The following is a 26,657-nucleotide window of genomic DNA, read 5'->3' on the forward strand; positions in this document are numbered from 1 at the left end:
AAGACACCAATAATGGAAAGATAGCAGAGAATTTAATACAATACAATACAATACAATAGGTCACTGCAAGCAAGCCAGCATTTAACTGGTAGAAAAGGCAAGTTTAAAAAGATATGTTTTTAGCCGTGATTTAAAAGAATGAATAGAAAATGACAATGAATCCACATTTTTGCACAGATTTGGCCTTTTAAAGGCAAGTGGTCCTAAACATTTTATCTGGACTGTGCCCGTGTGCAGCTTTGTATATGACTCTGAATGCAGAGCACCCAAAACCTGTTTAGCAATGCATAGAAATGACCGAGGACTAAAAGATTAGCACAGGGGCAATGATGATAAATCATCTCTAACATTAATGATCCTTATAAGTGAGGGCATTGCACTGATCAAAGACAATAGTTGTGTCAATAAAATTAACTGCATCTTGGCTAACAGCACAGAACTTGATTTTCAGCAAGAGCAGGAAAGGAGCTAATAATGAACCACATGTATCCTTCTGAAACCGAGGGGAGAAGCTAGAGCTTGCCTGCCAAAATGTGGCCAGACGTATGAAGGTCAAAGCAGAGCGTAGAGTTCTTGATCACTGTCTGCATCCTGCTGGGCTTCCTGACCTTTACTGGCTTACCAAATTATCCTTGTAAAAGGCTCCTAATGAGAGTGGCTCATCTCAGTCAAACAAAATCAGGAGAAATTATTAACCTACATAATTTATAAACACACACACAAGTATTTTCTGCTTTAATAACACAGATGTGGAACTTAGAACCTCCGTTAAACATGATACAGGTTTTGTAGACATTAGCTCCAGTTTAATGTTGCCAACACGACTCAGCTTTCTGCATGAAGCTCAGCATTTGATGACACATTTCAAACAGACAAACATTTGCCTTCACTCTGAAATCTTTCTGTACGCACATAATCGCACGCACAACACTCATTAACAAGAGCACACTGCAAAAAGCAAAGGCACATGCGTGTGTCAGGCTCCATTATGATGTTTGTGAGGGTGGAGGAGGGTGCAGCTTGGGAAGACAGACCCTCAGTAAACCTTATTAGGAAGGAGAGTAATGTGGTTGCAGCTGAATTAGCAGCCGACAGCAGCACAGCATCCCTGTGCTGAATGAACATGAAGATCTGATGGCTTCGCTTTACAGGCAAAACCCCAAACCAGACCGGCTAAAGAAAACTGTTGTTTCACAGGCTTTCGGTTCAGTAATTAGACCAAGCAAAGGCAAAGTTGTTGATAATTTAGTTGTCTGTCTCCACATTTTACATCCAGAGTTTGACCAGTTTCATAGACTGAGCCTCTCCATGGAAAGAAAAACTGATTTTCTCCTTTATTTTTCTATTATGTGAGATTTACAATCATGGTTTTTATAAAAGAAAAGACTGTATTCTGTGTCAGTTTTTATTTAACAGGTCATAATAAAAATGATCTAATCCATACCAGGCATCAGATGAACAACAATACATGTCATTATTTACTGGAAAAAATAAAGCAAAGCAGACTGAAGCAGGGGCGTAATTTGCAGGGAGTTTGTGGGGTTATGACCCCCCCCCCCAATAAAATTATGAATTATCTTGCATAAATAGGCTGTTGATTTTCTTTACTCATTTCAGGTATTACCAGCAAAGTAGGTGCACGTTTCATCATCTGGGAATTTAGCCAGATTTATTTATTTATTTGGACAGAGACAGGTGACCCCACCCAATGTTCAGCACAAAGTTACGCCGATGCTCTGAAGCAAGACCCAAGGCAGACAAAATTCAAAGTTTGACTGATTTACTGAATAACAATGAGCATGTAGGCGAGATGACAGCAGGGGTTACTGAGAGAGGAGAGATAGGTGAGTCAAGGTGACGAGGCTTACTTGTTTGTCTCACTTGTTTTCATCTGTAAATGGAGTCAAAGGAGGTTGGCAATTCAGAGGAGCAGAAGCAGTGACCTCTGGACCTGCTTAAAGGGAACAGGAAGAGTAAGCCACTCTTCAGCCACACAGATATGTTAGGCTAATCTTGCCAAAATGCTGGGGAGTCTTGAAGGAGCCTGATTACCACTCTAATGAAACAAACGGTCTGGCAGAGACTGGTTGTTGGAGCTGGTTGAGGATGAGATTGATGTGCAACAGGTCTGCAACCTAGACTCAGGGAGAGTTGGAAGGCCGAAGCAGAAAACAGACCAGCGGGGGCCCATCCATGACTGTTTCCTGCATGTTATGCTTTCCTTGCTTCAACAAAAAACAAGGTGTGCTCGTTTCCTGTGTGACTCTACCAGTGTTTATCAGCAGAGGTGGGACCAAGTCATTGTTTTGCAAGTCTCAAGTAAGTCTCAAGTCTTTATCCTCAAGTCTCAAGTCAAGTCTCAAGTAATGTCAGGCAAGTCAGAGTCGAGTCTCAAGTCACTGGTGTAAAAGTCCGAGTCAAGTCACAAGTCTGAAACTTTGAATTTCAAGTCCTTTCGAGTCTTTAAAAAAAAAAAAAAACGAAAAAATAATGTTGCAGTTATGCTAAATGTAAATATTAGACCATGTAATTTTTTAATCTGTGTTTTTCTCAACACATGACAAAATAGTGAACTTAGAAAATATACACAAATTGTGAAATTGCACCTCTTTAAAATGCAGCTCAATTAAACTTAGCTCCAAGAATAATTTTCACCGACAGTTCTGAGATAAGCTGCATGTTATTCTTGGATGCGGTTGTAGGACCAGCTTTAAAATCGCATGACAAAAATATCATACACATTAAAAAAAACTGTATCACCAACGTAGCCTGGACAACATTTGCTAGTTAGATGAAGTCAGCTATCTCATCCTAGCATATTTATATGCATATTTATAATTACACGGTTCTTGGAGTGAGTGCATACACTCATGAAGTTTAGTAACTTCAGGTCACTGCAACAAGCCCAGGTACAGTTTACCGACGGATGGGTGCAGGACCTTGAAATGCACCGTGTAGAACGAAAGACCATCGTACGTATCATAAGTTTACCAGTCACAAATTGTCGTCATAAATACACATTCCTTAACCGTTTATTAATAGGACCTTTGAGCTCAACGGTAATTAATTAGTAGTGGAAATAATTTCTGGTACCCATCACAGAAATGTAGCAGTGACAATAATACTGTATGCTGTAATCGTACTGGGCAATTAGTGATACAAAACAACTGTTTTATCCTGTGAATAAAAGTATATGTTTTTGTCAATGTACCATAATAACAGAGGAGAAACGCAATATTGTGTCAGGACAATTCACTATTTATGCACAATAAATAAAGGAGCATAGCGCGACAATTTCTGTTCAGCGCCAGACTTGCTTGTAACCTATATCACCAATTATGTTAAGAAAAATGACGTATTAACTACTAAAAAACACTGACCTTTGTGTAAATGCTTGGAGCAGACTAACCTGTGAGCTGGAGTGTTCTGGGACGTTATATTTGATCTTTGAATGGCTGCAATCCAGGCCATCCGTCGCCTCTTTGTTACTTCGGAAACATGGCTCGAACAATTTCTCTTCAACGACGTAATCCGATAACAACCGATCTCTTTACCCGTCGGCTTCCCGTGGCTATCATGCGACCGGCTATTGCAGTTAATAATACAACGGCTTCTTGACATTTTTGTGTTTCTTTTTATCGCTGTATAACTGATTTTAATTGAAAGCCTGCGTGCGCTAGTACCGCTTGCCACGAGTTCCCAGAATCCTTTGTGGTTCTACCCGTGAATGACGTCACATTTTCAATCTCTATATAATATGCATGTTAAATTTTATATTTGGGGTAAAATATCAAGTCTTTTCAAGTAAACCGGTTCAAGTCCAATTCAAGTCCCAAGTCATTGGTGTAAAAGTCCAAGTCAAGTCACAAGTCTTAGAACATTTTTTCAAGTCAAGTCTAAAGTCATAAAATTAATGACTCGAGTCTGACTCGAGTCCAAGTCATGTGACTCGAGTCCACACCTCTGTTTATCAGTTGTGGAGGAATTTTGCCATATTCTTCTTGACAATGTTGGTTCAGTTTATTCATATTTGTGAGTGTAACAGAGTTCAAAAAGCTTAACAATGAAGTTCCTCAAAATTAATGTGCTTTGTGAATAGTTGGAGTCACCTTGTGGACAAATACTGCAACTGCATTAAGGTTCCAAATAGCTGCGCAGTAGCTGTCTCAGCAAAGGAAAATAATGCATGCTCATTAGTAAAAACACTCTCACAGAGGTAACTGTTAACATGTATTTTTATTGTAAGCAGTACTAGCATGTACACTGAAAGTTACAGGCATTTTGGTGCATTAATACTAACTTTATTCACCAGTAGCATTTTTGGTTAGCATGCTAAGCTAGATAGCTAGAGGGCGCTGTCTGGCTCCACCCAGCTCGAACACTATGAGACTGTAACTGTTGCTTGTTAACAGACCCGAACGTTGCAGTTTTGTAACAGGATGATGACTGCGTGCTGTTATCTTTGTACAGGTAGGTGCTGTTACGCATTTTTACTTGATGTTGTTGTACAAAAACGATAAACAATGGTGTTTGTTTTAGATGAGAAATTTATGTTTTTTATTTTATTGTTGTTGTTTAAGAAAAAAGTAGAAATAACAGCTCTCACCTCGGTTAGCACAAGGATGGAAAAAATAAAAATACTGCTACTATATGATCGCACATTTGGTTTCAGCTAGAACTTTTAAAGAAAGACTTTGACAGCGTTGTATTGTAGGAATGTATATTAGTCTTTTGTTAACTAAGAACACACTGTCGATGATGACTAGGTGCTGTTGTCTTCGTACCAGAATAAAGAGGGAACCCAGAGTAGGAGCAAGTCCGTTGTCACAGTGCCGTCCTTTCTACATGGGCGTTTAACATCACATTCACCATAGACCAGGGGTAGGCAATCCAAGGCCTCGAGGGCCGGTGTCCTGCAGGTTTTAGATGTGTCCTTGATCCAACACAGCTTATTTAAATGGCTAAATGACCTCCTCAACATGTCTTGAAGTTCTCCAGAGGCCTGGTAATGAACTAATCATGTGATTCAGGTGTGTAGACCCAGGGTGAGATGTAAAACCTGCAGGACACCGGCCCTCGAGGCCTGGAGTTCCCACCCCTGCCATAGACTCTCAGACCTGCAACAACTGCATGAGCACAGCTTTTTTTTTTTTTTTTTTTTAAGCGTCCGTCACATCATTTAACTCAGGTTGAGGTCTGCTCTTTGAATGGACTGTTGATTCTTTTCTATCTGTTGCACGACCCAGTTTGGGCCACGCTTAGCTTTCACACATTTGACTCTAGAACATGTTGGTATACAGACGGGTTTGCGGTCAACTCAGTGACTGCAAAAAACCCCAAGTTGACTGTGAGGCCTCGGTGCTGACCTCTGTGCATTATTGCCACCTGCAGTCAGTTGATTTACTGCCAAATCAAAAAGACCACAAGCTTATCTCAGCCGACCACCTGACTAGTATTTCCTATGTTCTCAGGTCTCTTACTCTGTTATATGGTGAGCGGTGCTGCATTTTAATGTATGCAAGCGTGTAGATTAGTGTGTGAGCAGCTCCTGTGTGCATGTACAGTGCATTCAGTGTGTAAATGAGGGTGTACTGAGTCACACTCATACGCTGAAGGATGTTTTCCAGAAGAGGAGCGCCTCTATTTTAATTCCTGTGCCAAAATTCTTATCACTCGTATTAATTTTAGGACCGCTGGAGGAATACAGGGGAGAACCATCAATCTCCTGCTAATCCCTCAGATACATAGCAGCAGCTATAAGCTTTATATAGGTGTTTTTGGAACATGGGTGCTCTTTCATAATTCTGGTGCAGGAATCAGGTAACATTATAAAGCAGTGCTCCATTTTTAGGGACTTTTTTTTTTTTTGAGCTACAACTGCATTTGGAACTTTTTTAACATAAGAGAAGCTGTGAGGCAAGTAGGTGTACTGTGATTGGTCCAGGTTTAAGTATGCCGATTGATTAAACACAGAAAATCATCTTTAAAAACTAATAACATTAGTAAAACCAGGGAAGTTCTAATAGTAGAAACTCCCTTTCTCTGGCTGTGATACCTCCACCTCTTCAGCCTCTCCTCCAACCTGCCACCTACTCTCACTGCAGATTGTGGCAGCAGACCACACACCTGTCTCATTGTCCTCATGCATGCGCTGCACCTCCTCCTCAGACTCTTCTGCAGCTCCACAGTTGCTCTCTTGACACTTGATCATATGTTTTCTTCTACATGCATTAGGACACCGTGCAGCACTTTCTCCTTCGCTGTACTTGTCCACACTCTCAAAGCGAACATCACAGCTGTTTTGCTCTTTCTCAGCACGTCTTTTCTTACTAGCTTCAAAAGCTCCTCTCCATATCTTCATGTTATGGTCAAATCTGCTAATGTGGTGTACGCTGGAATATGGATGTGTTGAATATTTAGTACTCTGTATGGCAGTATAGTTATGGCTTTAAAATCAGTTTCCTCACAGTTTATCTTTTGTTTTATACAATACTTTTATTTACAGAAGCACACAACCATACACCTTTTCTTAAACGATCAGCCCTGACCTCTCCTATGTCAAAGACGTGGAAACCTTAAAGACATCCAGGGGGAAATAGGAAGAGCACTCCTAAACTTTGTGGAAACCCTTCACACAACTGTTGAAGCTGTTACGGCTGTAAAGAGTTAAACCCTATGGATTAACCTCCTGAGACCCGAACTCTTCCACAGCAGCATTTTTAATTTCTCTTTGATATTTGGGCTGATTGGGACCTGATGAATGTAAAAACAAAGAAGTACCAGATTTTTTTTTTTTACATAATTTTTGTTCGTAAGGAAAATGAGAGCCACATATGAGGATATTCTTTTAAAATTTTGATAGAACAGTTGCAATATAATGTCCTGGTAAGTGGATATCAGGCCATTGTAGAGCAAGATTTAGTATTTTGGTCTAAATAACCCAAAATGTGACGTCCACACATGTGGACGGCAGGTCCTAGGAGGTTAAGAATGGGCTGTCACTCAAGTTCATATGCATGTGAAGTTGTTCATAATAAAATTCTGATAATTATTAAGAAAACCAATCTTTTCAGCCCCTCCCCATTATCTATATTCAAGTCAGTACAGCTCCCTTAAATGAGGTGCCGCACTTCCTGCTGTTCTCCACCTGGATGCAGATGTGTCCAGGATTGTTTGCCAGCAGCAACCAGCTGCAGCTGAGCTCCAGGCTCAGTTAATATGCAATGGCACACACTGACAGTTCCATTAAACTGTATTTATGGCAGCCACAAATAATTGATATGCAGATATGGCAGACTGGTCGCACTCGCAGAATTGTATTTGGCCCAGCAGTGCGATGCATCAAGCTGCCACGCTCAGTGACAACAGACACAATATGCACCATCACCGCGTATTGTTTGCCCTCATAGACATCTTTCACTGTCTGCTGCTTGTCTTGTTTTCCAGGTCGTATTTTCCTCATTTCCTCTTCTGTTTTTTATGATTTACCTTTTTTTTTTTTCTTTTCTTTTTTTTAAATCCACCTGAAGCAACGGTTACTCACTAACTTGGAAAAAACAAACAGAAAAACTGACATTTCATAAAAGATGGTGTGGCAATATGCCCACAAGGTAGAAAATGCTATATTCTTCTGTGAGGAGTAAGTTTGTCCTTCAGTAAGAACTGTAAATCTCTATAGCTAAACCCCTCTCTGCTCATTCCACCGAAAGTCCCTTTGGTGCTTTAGACTGGATTTGTACAACAAAAGCCCCTCAGCTGTACAACATATCTGGGATGAACAGGCTCCAGTTCACCCGTATTCTGTCTTAAACAGCTGCAATAGGCGTTTGTTGCATTAAGCTATAGTATTTAGCTTTTTCCAGACGGACATTAAGAATCTCGAATCAGAGAAGGAAAGAATAATATTTGCAGATTTAAGGCTAAGCAATGAAATACTCTGGTGATTACACTCTGATCAAACATTAGAGCAGAGTCCCCACTGATGACAGGAATGAGGACAGGACCCTGGCGTGTAAACGACGGTGGTTTTGGAGCGGAGTTAGCAGCTGTTTGAGACTCGCAGGGAAAGACCTGGCCGCGGACGGTGAGGCGGAGGTGAATGTGTGCTGCAGGCGGCTTTAGGGAAGAAGGTCTGAAAGGCAGAAAGACACAAAGGCAATGAATTTTTAAAGAACGGGGGCTCGTTAAACCACAGCAGACATGATGAAATTGAATGAGGGGAATCTGACAGCGTGGGAAAGTGGAAGTGACAGAGAGAACGGAGCAGCGGGAATAGCTCGAAGGATGAAGCTGGATGTGAGGGGGCGGATCATCCTCATCATCTGAAGCTTTATTCATTTATTATAGCTTCACCTACGGCACGCAGGGTTTGCACATGCGGTAAAATAACAGTGGCTTGGACATCAGAGATGCGCAGTAACGAATTACAAGTAACATCTTACTGTAATCCGATTACTTTTTCAAGCAACTAGTAATGTAAGGGATTACTATTGCAAAAAGTAATTAGATTACGGTTACTTTCCCATAAGCATGCTGCGTTACTAAACCATGATGTTGTTTGTGTGAGCGTCTCATGAAAGTGACGTACGAGCGTGCGACGTTCGTGGCAGCGACAGACGTGTGCAGATCAACAATGGATAATATGGAGTGCAGAGAGAGTACGAGCATGCAGCGTTTAGTGTGGAAGTAATCACATTACTTTGAGCTTGATTCTGTCAAAGTGACAAAAACATTAGCGTCCACTGTGCACTCTGCATGGGAAGAAAACTTCTTTCTACAGCCAAAAATTTAACTTGAAATCTGAGCGAGCAGCGAGCACGCTGCCACGGGAACGTGACATTCACAGAGAAACCCCCAGATCCCCCCACTGACATGTCGCTGTGGACAAACCTCCACCCGCCCCACTCCTGCTAAACAGCTGACAATAGATTTAAGAGCTGCCGAGTCTTTGATTTGAGTTATTTTTGCTGTGTTTTACTTGCATCTATTTGAAAGAGTGTAAACACAAAACATGATTTTATTGTATATGCTGGAATATGCAGGAGATATTGAAAGACTGTTGCATATAATTTCATTTTGCTTGATGCATGAAGTTAAAAATTAAAATGAATAAAATACGTTTTAAAAAGAAACTTTTTCATTTGATGGATTATGCAAAGAAATAGAACTGGGCTGAAAGGTCTGTGCTTCATTATGTATTCAGGTTGTGTGTCATGTTTTTGAAAATTAAGTAAGTAATTGCTTTCGAAAATAAGTAATCAGTAAAGTAATGGGATTACTTTTTGGTGACATAATCAGTAATTAGTAACTAATTACTTTTTTCAAGTAACTTGACCAACACTGTTGGACAACTTGAGCACAACAATTAAATGTGATGGGCTAATGCTGCTTTCTTAGTTTCACAGTGACACAAACACAGCAAAGACAACGTTCTCTGTTCTATGAACATAACATGCTGGGCCATGAAGACTGGGTTTATACAACAGGGAAAATATCCAGTTTGTCCACCTTTGCCCTGGATGTCTGTTTCACCCTAAACTGCACCACATTTGTTATATTGGATAAGACCTCAAACAAGAAGTCAAGACCATAAACCCATCTGTAATGTTTTCACATTGACTCCAAAACAACGGAGTTCCTCCTCACAGTCAGAGATGTTGCCTCCTGGTCATCCAGGTTTTAATGCACCTGTACCTCTGCTTTATACCGTCAGGACACATAACTATATAGACTCATCTGTCACCTTGTTAGATTCACATTTTCGTAATGCAAATATCACATGACAGCAACTCGGTGCATTCAAGAACCTAGACACGATCAAACCTGCTGAAAGCTGAGCGTCATAAGGGGAAGAGAGGTGGTTTAGTTGAACATAGCATGACTGTTGGTGCCAGAGCAGCTGGTCTGAGAATTTCAGAAACTGCTGATCTGCTGGGATTTTCCCACAGGAGCATTTCTTGGTTTTACAGGAAGTGGTCCAAAAAAGAAACTATCCAGTGAGAGGTGTTTCTCTGGGTGAAGATGCCTCACTGAGGTCAGAGGAGACTGCTTTGAGCTCATAAGCAGGTAACAGTAACTCAAATCACCACATGTTACATGCAGTAGAGCATCTCTGAATGCACAACACGTCCAACCTTGAAGCAGATTAGCTACAGCAACAAAGACCACAGTGGGTGCCACTCCTGTCAACTGAGAACCGGAAACTGAGGCTGCAGTTCACACTTTTGATGAGTGAGATTTTAGTGTTGTATCAGTCCATTTCTCAGAACTAATTAGCCAATACCTGTGTCCTTGAGTTGCACCTGTACATTTTATTAATGCAACTGGCTAAGCAAGCTAGGTAAGTGCTAGCCAATACGCCATATAAGTCACATGAGGTGTGAAAAACCAACATGGTGCCACACAAACATGTAACGCAGAATCTACAACCACTGGGTGATGTCCACCTTTACAGTCTATGGTTTTCTTTGAGGCAAACCACACCTGTCACCTGTCAGTCAAAGCACGCAGCAAGAGTGCTTTCACTGTATTTGAGCAGTTCTAATCTTATTATCTTATTATGTCATGGTCTGTTCACTGTAGAGCAGCTAGGATGTTTGGGATAACGAGCAGATTAGGTAAGAATCGAAGTTTCCGCAGTAAAAGTGAAGGATTTCATGGATACAAGTGTAGCAAACAGGTCTGTGAAGTACTTCAGTAAGATTGTACTTCTTGTATTAATGCTAGGTACTGATCTTGTACTGTATACGCTGTTTATTTCCTGTGATTTGTTTCATCTGCACTTTAGTATAAATAGATACTGATGTTAACTTTGGAAAATCGGCACTGAATGAAGAGCAGGCATCGCTGCAGGTCACCTGATGAATGGCTTCACTTACAGCCAACAGTGTAATGCTTAGTCATGATCTATCATCGCCCACAGGGCTCTCCTCTTCTTGTCGCCTCCTCTCTTCTTTCCGTTTCTCCTCCTCTGTCTTCTGCCCATATTGTACTTCTACTTCTAACCTGGTCTCGTCTCTTTTCTCGCACCGTTTCTGTCCTGCATGTTCCTTCTATCTGCCTCTGATCCGTTTTGTTCATGTATGCACGGACAGAGGAAACTGAAATGCAGTAACTGTTGTGAAAGTTATTAATACTGAATATCAACAGCTAGATAAAACCCAGCACCACAGTGAGGAAAATACACACAGCACTGTGGATTTATTAAGTTCATCAAATGACACAAACAGTACAGTCTGGAAACTCTGGTCATTTTGATTTTTGTCTACAAATATAGACAAATTCAAGCCTCCTGTCCAGTTCTTGAACATGTGAATTAAGCATTCGCATCGCGCTGCTTTTGCAGAGCAGCTTCTCTGTGTTTGAAAGGCTTCTTTAGCAGATTTACTTTGATGTCTAGCTGGTGATCAGCCACTCTGACATAAATTAATTTGGGAATTCACTTTTCATGCAAGCTCTCCGGTCCCAGTGGCAGCAAAGCAGCCTCAAAGCATTTACTGTGCTTCAGTCAGATGGATGATATTTTCATCTTGATATGCAGGGCCTGCATTTAATTCAACACATTATTCCAAAGTAATTAAACTTTAATTTGCACTAAATTCATTTACTAACAAATCAATTAGTTAACTGTTCAACAGTTTGGAAACAAAAGCGTCTGGACTTCTTTAAGTTGCTTGAAGACGTTTCACCTCTCATCTGAGAAGCTTCTTCAGTTCTAAGGTCAAATGGTGGAGAGTCCCAGATTTAAGCCCTGTGGGAGTTTCCCCCCCCAAGAGGGTCATGAACCCCCTGTTGATCCTCTACCTAATCACATGAGCCAAGGTGTGAAAATGGGTGTAGGTCACAATCAACCAAGGTTTCAGGTGAACCCGCTGTGAAACCTAGCCCCACCCTATCATCTGATTTTCTGAAGTCACTCCCCCCATGGGGGGGAGGGGGGGTGTCCCCCCATGGGCTTAAATCTGGGACTCTCCACCATTTGACCTTAGAACTGAAGAAGCTTCTCAGATGAGAGGTGAAACGTCTTCAAGCAACTTAAAGAAGTCCAGACGCTTTTCTTTCCAAACTCCTTGGGCTACGATGAGCTGGATGACTGAGAACCTTCACAAAGACTCTGCTAAAATGCACCTTTGTAGAGATTTTAGTGGTGGAAGGGGAACTTTGTGACCTTTTTCTTAAAAAGTCTTTTCATATAGAAAACTTTAGATGATATGGACAAAACTATTAGTCCACACATTTTGTCTTCCACCCCATGCAAGGTGCCTTTACAAACATTTACACTGAATTTAATGTAACAGTCAGTTTTTCCTGGACACTAAACCATCAGCTGTGGTATTATTACACACTGGAAGGGTTTGGAAACCACACTATTTCGCCCTTGACGCAGCAGAGCACATGAAGCTTCACGGCGGAGATGCCAGATGCTGATGTGTTCCAAACCTCCTCTGACATTAACATCAGCACCAAAAGTGTGCAGTGGGAGCTTCCTGGCTCGCTTTTCTATGGTCTCCACTCTCACGGCACACTGTGAGCCAGGTTGCTATAGAGATGCTGCACACACACCCAAACACCTAGCCAGGTGATAGCTACTTTAGCTCTTACTTGGTTTTATTTTGATTTTAAATGCCAGTACCTCGTCAGTGCCCAGCTTTGCTGCCCAGTATCCATTGCATTGTGTTTCTACAGTGCACTCCCCATAACCCATCAGTCCATCAGACGGCGCAGGTCAGACATGAGTTATAAAGCTCTGGCTGTGATGGATATCTTGTCTGACTGACTGCTTGATTAACTGCAACAAGCCATTGTTTAACACATCTGCTGTAACTCATATTTATATCAGTCACCAAAATAGGATATATATGCTTCAGAAACTACTAGCCAGATTTTCAGGTTAGGGTTAATCATGTCAACCAGCACATGTCTATACTTACACAACTTTCCCCCCTTTTTGCCACAGCAGTATATGTGTGTTACATTGTCTGCCCTCTGTGATCTCAGACCCTTCTGCCTATTCTATCATCTAGTCCCCTCCTCTGACTAAAATATAATACTGTAATACGGAGTAACGTCCTGGATGTAATGAGGGAAGGTCACTGCTGACTGATCCAGCAATGTGAAACTCAAATCTTGTGTCTGCACCTCCCCCAGAGTCAATACTGTCAGTTAAATCAAACAGCTCTAGCTTGCTCTGGATGCTCTCTTTCTCTTTTACATTTCAGATACACAGTTTTTGCACAGACTGGTGTGGCGTGCATTTACAGGAGCGGTCTAAACCCATGTCCTTGTTTTTGTAAGGTCCCCCACTCTCCCAAGTCTGAACAGGTATGCATTTCTTTCCAGAGAACATTTAAAGCAGTGACTAAAGGTTTTGAACCGTATCCTTGAGGCGACTCTAGTTTTACTGAATGAGCATCTTTAATCCATACAACCACGGCCACACAGGTGTCTACGCTCCTTTACACACGGAGGAAAGTTCCTGTTAAAGTTTCAACTTTGACTCTCCCAGAGTTTTCCTGTAAAATGTGTCTGGGCTCTTATGGATTAATATCTTGATTAAAGACATTTCAGTTTTTGTCATAGTGGTGGATCAAAGAAACAGATTACTGTTCTGAAAAACAATAACTTGTGTTTACACTTTTGTGTTTGCAAAAAACCCAACCTAGTAAGATAATTAATGAGAATAAGATGTGGTGGGTCATTGTTCTTTTGCCTTTGGCTAAAGTCAGGATAGATGTTTACTTTGGTTGTAGGTGTCAGGGTCCTGGGTCTCCTGACCCAGCGTTTTAGTTCTTTGTGATTTTTGTATTATTGTACTTGGTGTGAGTTTCTAGTTTCGATCCCTTGCCCTTCATGTTTCTCTGTGTCCCCTCTGTTCTGTGTAAGTCTGTGTCTGCATGTTTGAGTTCCCCTCTGTGTCTCTCGGTTCTTAGAGTCCTCTGCCTTATGGTTCATGTCTCTGTGTTTCTTAGTTGCTGTCTCCACTGTGTCAAGTTCGCGTCTCTGTGTGATCCTTCCTGTTTTACTTTGAAGGTCCGTGTCTTATGTGAATGTGTCCTGCTTTGCTTGTCTCGTCAGTTCTAATTTCCCCCAGCTGTGCTCTCCTTCTGTGTCTCATTCTCCTCGTTACTTCCCAGTGTATTTAGTCCCTGTGTTTCTCTGAGTCAGTGTTGCGTCGTACCCTCAACAAGCTGTGTGTGTTTTGCCTCCGTGTTGCCAGTGTTTTGTTTCCAGTTCCAGTTCAGTGTTTTGTGCTTCAGTGTTTTAGTCCACCAGCGTTTTTGTTTGTCTTTTGGTGAGTTTAGTTAGAAAGAGGTTTTCCAGCATTAAAGCTGCGCTTTAAGTTGAACTTCTGTGTCTGAGTCCTGCATTTTGGATCCACCACTCCTGCTTGCCCGCCTGCCACACAGCCAACCATGACAGAACGACGCAACCATCAAATGGATCCTGCGGACTCACGGTCTCAGTATCTCGCGCAGTTGTGGAATTACTGCCGGGAGGTAATCCACGCTGAGGACACCCCCAAGAGACTCCTTCAGGTGGTCTTTTTCGACAACTTTTTGTCTTCCACCCTCTGCACAGCTGGTTTTTTGGACATTAACGGATTAAAACAATTAATAACAGCTCTGAGAGCCAGGATTTGCTTCGAACTGTTTGGCATGGGCGGTCCAGGCAAGGTAGAGTCAGCTACCCTCCTGGAAGCCCTCGCTGCCTGGTATTCTCAGCATCAGCATCTGTTCCCATCAAGCTTTATCACTAAATCATTCCATCCTCCCTTAAGAGAGGGACTGCATCCTCGTTGCTTTCACCCCAGTACACCAGTGTCACCTGTGTCTCCAGCAGCTCAGCTCCCAGTGTCGCCTGCTCAGCAGCCACTCTCAGCCCAGTTAGCTCCCCCGCAGCCACTCTCAGCCCAGTTAGCTCCCCCGCAGCCACCCTCAGCCCAGTTAGCTCCCCCGCAGCCACCCTCAGCCCAGTTAGCTCCCCCGCAGCCACCCTCAGCCCAGTTAGCTCCCCCGCAGCCACCCTCAGCCCAGTTAGCTCCCCCGCAGCCACCCTCAGCTCAGTCTCCAGTGCCGCCTGTAGCGCAGGCCCCAGTAGCTCCAGTGCCGCCTGTAGCGCAGGCCCCAGTAGCTCCAGTGCCGCCTGTAGCGCAGGCCCCAGTAGCTCCAGTGCCGCCTGTAGCGCAGGCCCCAGTAGCTCCAGTGCCGCCTGTAGCGCAGGCCCCAGTAGCTCCAGTGCCGCCTGTAGCGCAGGCCCCAGTAGCTCCAGTGCCGCCTGTAGCGCAGGCCCCAGTAGCTCTGGCTCCAGCATTACCGGTTCCACTCGTTCACTCCATGCAGAGAGAAAGCCTAAGTCCTACTCAAGGTGCTTTTCATGGTTCAGCCGCCATTGGCACTGTTTGCCGCTCCAGGGCTTCCCCAGAGGCTAGGTCCCAGTCCTCAGCTGATGCTGGACCCCTGGAGTTTAAGCAGCCACCTGGGAAGTGCCCCGTGTCAGTGCTGTCTGAGCAGGGCCAGTGCTCAGCACAGCACCCATTTCCTTCATGTCTGCCAGTGGACTCCATGCCTGCTGGCTTTGTGATGGCTTCTGCTGGAGGGTCCAAGGGGCCCGTCCAGCCTTCGTCTCGTGTCTCCGCTGGAGGGTCCGAGGGACCGCTCCGGCCTTCGTCTCGTGTCTCCGCTGGAGGGTCCAAGGGACCGCTCCGGCCTTTGTCTCCTGTTTCAGCTGGGGGGCCCGAGGAGCCCGTCTAGCAGCCCTCCTCGTCAGCTGGCGGTTCCGGAGAACCACACCAGCCTCATGCCTCGTCGGCTGGAGGGTCCGAGGGGCCCGTTCAGCCTCCTGTCTCCGCTGGAGGGTCCGAGGGGCCCGTTCAGCCTCACGCCGCGTCAGCTGGAGGGCCCGAGGAGCCTGTCCAGCCGCCCCCTGCGGCCACCTCGTCGTCGCCTGGTCCAGCTTCATCCGAGTCTTCGTCCTCGCCTGGTCCGGCTTCAGCCTGTGCTTCGCCTGGTCCAGCCTCATCAGAGCCTTCGGCCTCGTCTGGTCCAGCCTCCGTGTCTTCATCCACGCCTGGTCCAGCTTCTGCCTGTGCTTCGCCTGGTCCGGCCCCGCCGTCGTCTGGTCCTGCCCCGCCTGGTCCTGTGCCCACCGGGCCTCAGCCAGTACGCTTGACACTGGGGCGCCGCCGCTGCCTTCCGCGTGGCCGGCCCCCTGAACTGCTCCGTCGTCTCCTTCGTCGCCGCCGTTGGCTTCCGCACGGCCGGCCCCCTGACCTGTTTGGACTCCTGTGCTGTCGGCCCCCTGCATTGTTCTTTTTTCTGGGCTCGTGTTTTGTTTTGGGGCTTTCTTGTGCTTTGGTGTTTTTGTTTCGTGCCCTCCTTCCTGGGCCCCCGCCGCCCGCCCTGGTCGGGTTGTTTTCTGTTTTGGGCGGTTTTTGGGTTTTTTTTTCGTTTTCTTGTGTTGGGCTGTCGGGAGCCAGCCCTTGGGGGGAGGGTACTGTCAGGGTCCTGGGTCTCCTGACCCAGCGTTTTAGTTCTTTGTGATTTTTGTATTATTGTACTTGGTGTGAGTTTCTAGTTTCGATCCCTTGCCCTTCATGTTTCTCTATGTCCCCTCTGTTCTGTGTAAGTCTGTGTCTGCATGTTTGAGTTCCCCTCTGTGTCTCTCGGTTCTTAGAGTCCTCTGCCTTATGGTTTATGTCTCTGTGTTTCTTAGTTGCTGTCTCCACTGTGTCAAGTTCGCGTCTCTGTGTGATCCTTCCTGTTTTACTTTGAAGGTCCGTGTCTTATGTGAATGTGTCCTGCTTTGCTTGTCTCGTCAGTTCTAATTTCCCCCAGCTGTGCCCTCCTTCTGTGTCTCATTCTCCTCGTTACTTCCCAGTGTATTTAGTCCCTGTGTTTCTCTGAGTCAGTGTTGCGTCGTACCCTCAACAAGCTGTGTGTGTTTTGCCTCCGTGTTGCCAGTGTTTTGTTTCCAGTTCAGTGTTTTGTGCTTCAGTGTTTTAGTCCACCAGCGTTTTTGTTTGTCTTTTGGTGAGTTTAGTTAGTAAGAGGTTTTCCAGCATTAAAGCTGCGCTTTAAGTTGAACTTCTGTGTCTGAGTCCTGCATTTTGGATCCACCACTCCTGCTTGCCCGCCTGCCACACAGCCAACCATGACAGTAGGTCTTTATTTGAAGCAAAGCTAGACATGTTCTCTGCAGATTCATGTCTAGCATACAGACATGAGAGTGGTAGCAAGGTGTTACCGGTCTCTCAATCCTCTAAATCTTCTAAGATGTCAGACTCTTTCTTTTATTGTCTTGAATTCCTTTTGTTCCCTGAATGTTTTTAGCACACACTGACTTTGTACCAGTGGTATTTTCACTAAAAGGATCTGCTTGTTTTCATCTCCCAGTCTTTTTCTGTAATTTTGGGTAACTAAAAGAAAAATCACTTTCTGTGGCAGTAAAGGTTACCTGGTCGACTGAACGCAGATCCGGTACTGAGCTGCACGACAAGCTGTCCCTGCAGTTTTATCTCAGATGTGTAGCCATGAGCTACTGTGAGTATCATCACAAGAAACTGATATTTCAGACAAAGTTTTCCTGATTGTGTTTCCAACATTTCAGTTCACAACCCCAAAGTACCTCGTCAGCCACGTCTTACTGTGTAAGTGAGGCGAGTAGCCAAAGATGAGAAGACGGAGGACTATGAGATGTTCAGAAATAAAATATACTCAACACAAGCCTTGCAACAGATGTCAGCTTGTAAAATTGAGTGATTATAGTTGCAATAAAGCATTAAGTGGTCAGACTAATGTATTTGTTTTTGCTACTTTTTAAACTTGACCCTGATAAGGAAGAGCAGAAGAGGATGGATGGATGGGAGGATGGATGGACGGATGGATGGATGGGAGGATGGAGGGAGGATGGATGGATGGATGGGAGGATGAGGGATGGGAGGATGGATGGATGGACGGATGGGAGGATGGAGGGAGGATGGATGGATGGATGGATGGATGGGAGGATGAGGGATGGGAGGATGGATGGATGGGAGGATGGAGGGAGGATGGATGGATGGATGGATGGATGGGAGGATGAGGGATGGATGGATGCTTTCCTATACTGATTCTGTTCCCACAGCACTGACGTAGCTGTCTACACTTAGAAGAAGGACTAGTCCCAGTAGGTTCGATCACTAAGATTTCGTTCACAACAAGGTCCAGATCTCAGTTTCATCCCATGTCAATCAAATCATGGTTGTATATTTCCACTTCATCACAGTGATATTTATTTTTTGTTCTGATTAAGACACACATGGCTAACAGAGTGAACTCCAGGCCTTCATTACAAATAATAAACATATTCTTCTTCATAATAATACAATCAAAAGTGCTTATTCCAAAAACGTGTCTCGTTTCTCTTCGTATTTCTTCTTTCCTTTCCTAATTGTTTCTTCAAACAATTAAAGAGGAATTTGAGGCCAGCTTTTCAAGAAACAAATCACATCTGCAATTGGAAAAACGGGCCTTTTTCTAAAACGAGCGCCCACTATCCCTCAGTGGGATAAATGATCATGTGACTGCGGCGTGAGGAGCTTGAATCTGGGTCTGAACGTGATTGGTGCACATATGAATGTGTGTGTTGGTGGATGCGTCTTTTCAACAAACTTGTGTTTGATTTCATAGAGACGCTTAACAGCTCCACTGTTTCACAGCATGTGAGACATAAAGGTTTGGAGGAATGAGCCCACACTGATTCGTCCACTCGCTCACCGCCGAGCACACCGTGTCTGCTCCTCTCTATGTTGTGTCTGCAGTACGCTATATGTCTGATTGGCTTTTCTGCCTAACTCCATAAACAGTAGGCGATTACCGTAAGGACTGGTTTACCTGCGCCCACTGTTTTACGCCGTACTGATAAAACAGAGCTCTGGGTTTATGCATCATGGGGAATTTTTTTCTGGCACTGATTACCGTTCCAGACAGATCCAGCACTTGGTCCGGATCCGGACCGAGGTCAGCCATTTGGTGACGTATGGACTAGTCCCTTAGCTTAGCTGGAAGTCATACAGTCAAATAATACGTCAATAAATCGTATCGATGAGAAATAAACAGGTCCAAGCTTCTTAGAGGTCAACAAGTAAAACAAAGCTACAAGCTAAAAAGAAGAATCATATTATATTACATAACCTTTTTAATGCAAACTTTATTTATTATTTATTGAGCCTCGGATCAGCTGAAACGCTCAGTTTATTTAAATCCAGGTTGAAGACTCACCTGTTCTCAGCTGCATTTGAATAAAGCACCAAATCTGCACCGTTTTACTTTTAAGCTTAAATTTTAAAACTTACTCCTTTTTTCCCATTTTAAATCCTGCTTTTTATTTGTTTCTGTTTTTTAATGTCTCTGTAAAGCACTTTGGATCAACTTGCTGTTGAATTGTGCTATATAAATAAACTTGCCTTGCCTTTATTTTTTATGCATTTTAATCATTTATTGCTTTGTGATTTTGGCAGTTTTTGTCCTCTGTAGTTTGAGAGCCTGGAGCAAGACTGCCCAGCTTCCGCTGCCCTGCTCTTCTTGGATTCACTTGCATTAATCTGTGTGTCTCAGTTTTGTTGCACATCCCTTTTTAGTCAGCCAGGCCTTCCCTCTCCGTCAATATTGGCGTTGACTTGGCTGCAACAGTAAGTAGATTAAAGGAACAGTGATTGAGGGCAAATCAATTACTGTGGCTCAATGGTCTGTGTATGGGGGCTCTACTGTAGCATTACCCAGCCTTCGTTTTCTAATAGGAACATTCTGAACCAGCGTTCAGGGTAACATCCAGGTTGTATTGTTGAGTCTAAAGGAGTTTATGGGTGATGAGTATGGCTGAAAGCGTCGATATGTCCTGTCTCCTGGTTGTATCCATATAATGATGACTACATGCTATTTTTGGTGTTATTATCTTTATCATTGAACTTTCTTTCTTCTACTATATCAGCATGTTGAATTCTACTGCTATCATACAGTACTGTGATACTCGTACAGTAATATGATACAGTACTAATATTTTGAATATGGTGCACTCTGTAAGTTTATGCAGTGATTAAACAGAGTTCAGAAACATCCCACTTCATTTTTACTGGCATCGAGTTAAGTGGAACCTCGACGGTAATATTCTGGCTCATATATAAATATATTTTTGGCATTCCTCTGAAATGTAGGCCCACTACATCACGCCTTCTTTTTAAGGGAGGTTCTGCGTGATGTGGGGCGACTCCTCTCCTCCCATCGCTCCCCAGTCCGCCCAGCAGCGTCATTTCGCCTTCGCGTCCCGCACTTGTTGGATGTGTCCGGTTTAAATTCCGTGATTTCAAGCTTCCTGCCGCTTGCTTTCTCTCTTGGAGTCCCGAGAATAACGCCGCTGTGAATGGAGGTGAACGCGTTTTCACACACTACATGCGCGTAAAAAGCGCTCATCTCGGAGTTGTCCTCGTCCTTATCGGTTTGTTTCCTCCGGTTGCCGCGCCGTCAGTATGCTCCATTTTTCAGTGTCCTCCGGTTCTGGCTGTGTTCACAGCCGTGCATTTGACCTCTAATCTGGGGTTTCCACACCGCTGGTGTTTAGTTTCCCTGGCGGCTGTACGCGCTCTGGACTCCGGCTCATCCTCGGAGAAGTTCCGCCGCAGTCCCATGTACCGCGTTTCTCTGTCTTCCTCTTGCTGCGATAAGGATGCTGGTGGATTTTTCATGGTCAGTTTCCACAAGATTGGCCCAAGATTGACGAGCGGACCATGTAATTAGATCAGGTATGTGTGGTTGAAATTGAAACTGTGAGCACAAAGCAAGACGTTTTCAACAAAAATATAGATTTATTTAAAATCCATTTATTTATTATTTATTTATTTATAATCAGAGGTCTTAGTTTGTGATTAGAATGATTGGGGTTCAGAAGGGTCACTATTCTGTTAGGTTTATGAAAATGTCACATTACCTGGCAGAGAAGGTCTAATTGAGGCTATTTTTTCTCTTTTATGCTTCGTGAAATGTGGGCAGTGGAGATAAAGTGAGGGCGGAGAAGCTCAGCTGGAGGTGTTTGCCATTTTGATTCTACTCTGATCGCCTTCTGGCAATTCATTAAATGAAATTAATTAAACAGTGATGTGTAGATGAAGGCAGTGACGGCTACTTCGCTGCTTGGGGTTAGTGTTTTTTGAACAGATGGGGGAAACAAGGTAAGGTTCCTGAGAGTCACTGCTGGGGTCTGAAGTTCAGTTTGGCCCCCGGAGAGGGATCTCCCCCCCCCAAAGTCCTTCACTGTACTACATGCTAAACATGACACAGATACAACCATTTAATGGCCACATTGTACAATCAAGTTGCAAAATACGACGCAGAATTTTGGACTGAAAGAAGAAAAATATTTATCCATCACAAATAACTGCTCTTACCTAAATGGCCACTTGAGGCTGTATCCAAAGGAAGTCAATCCTCAGAGTCCTGCTACCAAAGCAAAGTTTCAAAGAAAAAACGTGCTCGCTTTGCTTTGGTTTTTGAGTTTCTGCACTCGAGGTTGTTTTTTTTGTATTCGCCTGATCAGAACCTGGAGAACTGATGGTGCTCGCTGTTGCTCATGGAGGCTGCAGAGTCACAGGATGACGAAGCTGGTTATGGCTCCGTTATGTAGTGTCGTTTGTTAGTTTATTAGCCTTCTTTCGCTTGCATACACACGCATGCAAAAACACAATCCTCCTCTCAACACAGACTGTATGAACGACTGATGCTGCTTCAGAGTCTGAAAAGTGACTGTTACACCCCGGCCTAGGCAACCGGGGTGCAACGCAGGAAAATAAAAATAAGGAAAATAAAACCACGAAGGCTCTCCACCAAAATCCCAAAACGAAAATATCCCATGACGAAAGTATTAACAAACCCATTCACAACTATTTACAACAGACTATTTATTTACAACAAAACACCAAACTATTTACAACACGGGGGAGATCGCGACCATGACACACTGAAACACAGGGTTTAAATACATAGAGGGAGCAATCAGGGAATGGACCACAGGAGGGAAACACAGCTGGGGCAAATTAGAACTGACGAGACAGGGAAAACGTAAACTGAACACACTAAGATAACACAGACTTTCAAAGTAAAGCAGGAAATACATAACAGTCACGCAAAAACAAAACACTGACACACCGAAACGTAACAGTGACACCAAGGACCTGCATTCTTTTCATCGCTCAACAGGGGGCGACTTCTGTGAGACAAACATCCAGTTGTAGACAAATCTATACGATAATGTGCTTGACTCGACTGCTCCTCAGTAAAGATTTTCCTGATGACTTTATGACCTCTAGCTTCAGGTCATGTGGACATTTAAATTATGGTCACTATTAGAGTGAATAATGGGGACTATGCAGGCAACTTTTTACCAGAGAAACTTTATCAATCCCAGAGGGAAATTTAGTTGCCCTAGCAGCAAATATACAACAAACATCAAGCACTCGTATAAAATGAGTGTAGAAACAGATGCATATTAAGATAAACAGATAAATATAAAGATATAGGTATAAATATAAAAGATTAAAAAAGAACATTACGGCGATCGGGAGCTGCTACAGCAGGCTGCCACTAGGGCGGCGCCATCTTAGCCAACTTTTAACCTCAACGTCTTAACACATGGCGTTGACTTCACAATCAAATATGTGCATCGCCTGTCGTATCCGGTTTCAAAACACCAAGGTGGCGATGGCCCAAAGCTCAGTTTTAGGCATCGCAAAAGCTCTTTCCTAAGCACCAGGTGGTGTTTTGGTGGCTACGTCAGTCGTTTATACAATATTTCTGTGGAAACACTGTTCATATACAGTAGCGTATATGTAGTGACACTGTGTGCGACCAACATGTGTAACGTGTTTGTGCTGCTGCCTCATTTGCACATGCAGCAGTTACTTTGCTGTCCGAGAAAGAAGAAATATATTTAACCGTCTTTTCTTTAGATTAAAGTTGACATGTTCAAAACGCCTAAATCAGAGATGTCAAACTCATTTTACACTTTGGGCCCTTTGACGGCTTCGATCTGAAGCGGGCCGGACCAATGAAATCCCTCTTTTCATCTGCGTAAATACGTTTAATATAAAGACCTAAATAAAGCACAATATCAGCAGTTTTCCTACATGAGAAAGAAATGCTGCTTTGGGCTGAAATAGTAAGAAATAAATGTGTAAATTTAGAGAAAAACTTCAGTTAGTGCAATAATATATTAATATAAATATATATTATTCTAAAGTAGATCATTTTTTTCAAGTGAGACATATTTTTTTCCTTTTTGCTTGTTTTTATTTTGAACCCACTGATAAATCATAAAGTAGAATATGAGGAAAAAAAACTATTTCTTCTGTCATTTAATGGTGTATCTATTACTTATTTGCATTGGTGTATGAGCAGCCATGGGAAGGTCTTTATCAGTAGGAAATACAGTTAAAAGCTCTTCTTCACATTTTCCAAAGCCATCCAGTGGGCCAGATTGGTGTCTTTGGCGGTCTGATTCCGGGCCTCGGGCCTCATGTTTTACACGTCTGCTTTCACTGACCAGTGACTTTGTTGGGAAGCTGCTATGTGATGGTGTTCAGCTCTTGTCTTGGAAGCAAAGCCTCAGAGAGCTGCTGCTGCACTGACGTCCAGTGTTGACTGCAGACTTAGCCTTTGCTATAGGTGGTGTTTTATCCATGAGTGGATATGTTCACGTCAAACATCCAAACAAAACCTTCGCTTCTACGTTTATGTTCGTTAATTTCCGCCACATTAAAACCTTGTGTGACCCATTTCTCATGGAGACTGGCTGGAAAACACAGCTTGACGAAATATCTGTAGAGCAGCCTCTCTATATCCTCCCGCTTCCACACACACACACAAACGTCTTAATTCCTTCACCTCCAGTGGCTGTGATACAACAGGAAGTGGGCTGATTTCCCAGAGGAGTCTGCAGTCAGCGCTGTCACAGCTAACGCAGCAGCAACAGACAAAATGTATTTAACACGAAGGCTGTGCGATGGTGCGCTGCGCCTACACTTCAAAACACTGTGGGAAATGACAACTGGCTGCTAGCAACATTTGATTTGTCAGTACCAAGCTGCTCTGTAACTGCCTGCTCTGGCTATGTGACTAAATATTTGATCATCCTCAGTGAAGTTAGGAAACAGTTTGCCTTATAAAACCCAACGAATCCTCCCGATGTACGCGATTTCTCGTGTTTCTGCTGCGGATACGGGAATGCTGGGAATATTTAACCTTGTGCTGGCCAATTTAACCTCTTCAAGCCTGTTGGTAGGACAGAAGCAGCACACTGTATCCTTGTCCTAACACAAACACTTATGTTTTTGTACAAGCATTTTAATAATGGTTCCTGCAATTTGAAATCATGCAGCCAAAGCAGATGCATTAAAAGTCTGCTGAAAAAGAAATCATCCAGTGATCTAGTGGTTGAATTTTGACCCACAATCTTGCATCATGTCCACACAAGATGAACATCTGAAGCCCGGTAGGCGCCGTGTGTGACATAATGTGTATTATATGTGTGTCTCATCCAAATGATGACAGTCTCAAACTGCCCTGTGGTGTTTTGAATTCAAATGAGTATTTTTTGAAATCAAAGCGCAGTCATTGTTGCCTCAGGGAAGGCCTGTGTCAGAGATTCTGACTGTCTTGCGTTCTTGTGGCACAGTGCTGTACTCAGCCTCCCTTTGGTTGTAAAGTCCTTGCATCCTCCTGCTAACACTGCACTGAGTGTATTTTCTGGGACAACATGCATGAAAGAGTGTGTCTGAGCTGCCATAGCTGTGTGTGTGTTTGTTGGGGGTTGGCGGAGAGATTCTCAGACGACACGGGGAAGAGGAAAGTGTTTCAGTGTTTCAGGAGCCTTGCGTGAATTATTCATCGCCCCTTAAGGTCTTTGTGGCTGCTGTATTGATGTTTCTTGCCATAAAAGTTGAGAGTTGCGCGTACTGTAGTCACACATGAAAGGCGAGGCGAGCCGCGTCCGAGCTGCAGTGCAGCACGAGCAGGACAGGACGCTAAGTTCTAGCATCTAACAGCAGTCAGACCAGCTTGTTTTCACCTCTTTATTAGCTGCCAGCTAGGATTTGAACACAGACCTGAATCTACAGTGATGGCTGGTTTCTAGCATGATCTGGGTCTGGAGCTGAAAGCTACTTTCAGCTTATAAATGTGCCAAAAAGATCATAAAGAAACTCCTTCATGTAGTTGTAAGCTGCCCACCTCCACCTGAGTGCTAGATACACGATTAACAGTAATATGTTGCCTTGGAATATTTGGTTCCTGGTACATCGTTAAACTATAGAACTTGATAGGAAAAAATACAAAATAAAAATATCTATCTTACTCCTATTACAGCTCACACACAGTATGCTGACATTAAGGGAAGTGGGCATCCTCATGCTCCTGTCCTCTCAAACACACTGTTTTGAGATCTACTTTCTGTTATTCAGCTTTAGATGGTCATTCGTGACGCTAACTTCCAAACGCTGTAGCACGGGGTTGTGAACGCCCCTTGCCCTGAAGCGCAGGTACCCTGGGTTACGATGAACCGAATGAGAAGAAGGGCTGTTGGCAAAGCCGGTGGTCTCTGGAAGAGAGATGCTGTTATCTGCTAATGTAGCTCTACCGCTGCTGGCTGCTTTATCTGTGGTGACTCATCAAAAACGCACACACACAAAGACGCATGCATACAACTGCTAGATGACACCAGACTGACTCTCCTGCACAGGAAGACAGGGGAAAGGGGAACGAAGCTCTTTGGCATTTAGATTTGTGCACCATTTGTTTTCACACATTCAATGATGGACTTGAACTTTTAAGGATCTTCCAAAGATGCACATGAGAACTGAAATGTCCAACCCTGTGAGTCTGTGAAGGTTCTCAGTCCTCCGGGTGATCGTAGTCGGAGGAGCTTGGAAAGAAAAGCGTCTGGACTTCTTTAAGTTTCATCCAAGAAGCTTCTTCAGTTCTAAGAGCAACTGGTGGAGAGTCCCAGATTTTAAGCCCAATGGGAGTGTCGCCCCAAGAGGGTCATGGACCCCCTATTGATCCGCTACCTAATCACACGAGTCAAGGTGTGAACACGGGTGCAGGTCACAATCAACCAAGGTTTGGGTGAACTCATTGTGAAGCCTTTCCTGAGGTCAGATGGCCCAGGACGTGAGTGGGTGTTCAGGCGTCTGGGAAGGATCTCAAAACTGGATTATAGATGGCAGACAGTTGGTGTCATAAGCCCCGCCCTCTGTTCAAAAGTGGTTGTTCACAGTGGACATAGATGCTTCTTTCACTCCTCTTTCAAACCATCTGTCCTCTCTGTCCAAAATGTGAACATTGGCATCCTCAAAGAGTGACCTTTGACCTTTAGATGCAGATGGACAGCCGAGACTTGTCCTGTGGCTCTTCTATAAATAACCCTGTGAGGTGCACGTCATCCAACCCTGTGCGACCTTCTTCTTCTTTGTGTTGCTCTCTTTGGGGCTCGTCACACAAATAATCAGCTAGGTGTAGCATCCTCTTCTGTCACAACTGCCCCCTGCATGCTCCTCCACTGCATCCACCACACGGTCCAAAGTCTTGGCAATCAGGGAAAAGAATAATAATTCTAATACGGATCAAACAGTATTTAGATTT

General features: G+C 43.8%; 1 protein-coding gene across 8 annotated transcripts in view; it reads left to right on the plus strand.

Moving 5' to 3' along the window:
- Positions 1–4,188: 4,188 nt before the first annotated feature.
- Positions 4,189–26,657, plus strand: part of LOC101478501 (protein FAM163A) — a 39,152-nt gene continuing 16,683 nt past the window's right edge. For 6 of the 8 annotated variants that reach the window (XM_004553752.3, XM_076875966.1, XM_076875968.1 and 3 more), the window contains exon 1: positions 20,272–20,770. The gene's annotated coding sequence lies outside the window, so the exon portion shown is untranslated. Of the gene's footprint in view, positions 4,471–20,271; positions 20,771–26,657 lie in introns of those variants that run through there. The other 2 variants (XM_004553754.5, XM_012919809.4) reach the window with 1 other exon arrangement.

Source organism: Maylandia zebra, linkage group LG17 (assembly GCF_041146795.1).
Source record: "Maylandia zebra isolate NMK-2024a linkage group LG17, Mzebra_GT3a, whole genome shotgun sequence".
Classification (NCBI taxonomy): domain Eukaryota; kingdom Metazoa; phylum Chordata; class Actinopteri; order Cichliformes; family Cichlidae; genus Maylandia; species Maylandia zebra.